General features: G+C 30.7%; 1 long non-coding RNA gene across 1 annotated transcript; it reads left to right on the top strand.

Moving 5' to 3' along the window:
• The first annotated feature begins 7 nt into the window (after positions 1 to 7).
• Positions 8 to 934, top strand: LOC124890437. Its single transcript, XR_007049171.1, has 3 exons — positions 8 to 215; positions 308 to 402; positions 772 to 934. It is a non-coding gene; the product is annotated as an uncharacterized LOC124890437 (long non-coding RNA).
• The last annotated feature ends 211 nt before the right edge of the window (positions 935 to 1,145 follow it).

The raw sequence follows: 1,145 nt of genomic DNA, 5'->3' as shown, positions 1-1,145 counted from the left end.
ATGGCCATAGGATTATAATTTTTCCTTTTAATTATCAAATTCTTCTCCTTTGTTCATCCTTAATTCTATAAAACTTTCGGCTAGTGTAATTGAATCTGAGTTTTGTTGCAGTCGAGGGGTGACCATCACCCCAATGTGTGGGATAAAAATTGTTGCTGTTGGAACGGATGCAAAAGGAAACTGAAGCAAATAAGGATAAACTTGCTGCTCTCATGGTAAATCACATGCTATTATTATCTGACATCTTCTGTATTGGTTGTATATACTTAAATCTTGATTAAATTTAATGTTACGTATCCATCAACAGATAGAGTGTATGAGGAAGGAGTTGATGAGATATGTAAGATAATCCATGACAATGGTGGTCAGGTGTACATGGATGGAGTTAACATGAATGCACAGGTAATTACCTCATATCAACTCCTAACATCTCATGCTGCAATTTTTCTTACTCAAATTTATAGCTTATTGGTCTAGTGCGTGTAAACTGGGATGGAAACATTTTATCATTTTTAATTTTTGTAGATTTTGCTTGTCATTGAGTCTGTTTAGTGATAAGACCATTATATCTCTTTAAATTCTAGCTCAATAATTTTGAAGTTAGACCTTATATCTTAAAAGAAGAGATGTATTTGGATTAGGTAATGAACCTTGAATTTACCCTCATATCCCTTTCTTCCTCTTTTTCTTTTCTTCTGGGTGATTTGATAGTTGTCCCACATGATATTGTCATTTAAGTGCTAATTGAGCTTATTTATTCTCTTTTTATAGGTGTTCAAAATGAAGAAGGAGTTGAGATTTTTGAATTGTTGATAGATGCTTTAATATCGATCTTTTTGATATTGAATTTTGTGAAACTTATCGCCACTCGAACTTGATACTATATGAGAAAACTAATGATCATTTGACTTTATACATTTTGCTTTTGGGTTTAGATTACTAGTTTGTTGCATAAAATTTTAATTTGAATTATTATATTAATGAAAGATTTTGTTTTGATGTGTATTTATATATAATTGTATTAATATAATTCTCTCTCTCTATTTATATATATAGTCATCGTTGCAATAGGTGACAAAAATTATTGTAATAGGTAGGAAGAAAATAATGCAATAGGTGTCAAAAAGCGTTGCAATAGGTAGCAA

Source organism: Capsicum annuum, unplaced genomic scaffold (genome assembly GCF_002878395.1).
Source record: "Capsicum annuum cultivar UCD-10X-F1 unplaced genomic scaffold, UCD10Xv1.1 ctg17414, whole genome shotgun sequence".
In the NCBI taxonomy this organism is placed as follows: domain Eukaryota; kingdom Viridiplantae; phylum Streptophyta; class Magnoliopsida; order Solanales; family Solanaceae; genus Capsicum; species Capsicum annuum.
The sequence above is the reverse complement of the archived record's forward strand: the minus strand, read 5'-3'. Positions and strand labels throughout refer to the sequence as shown.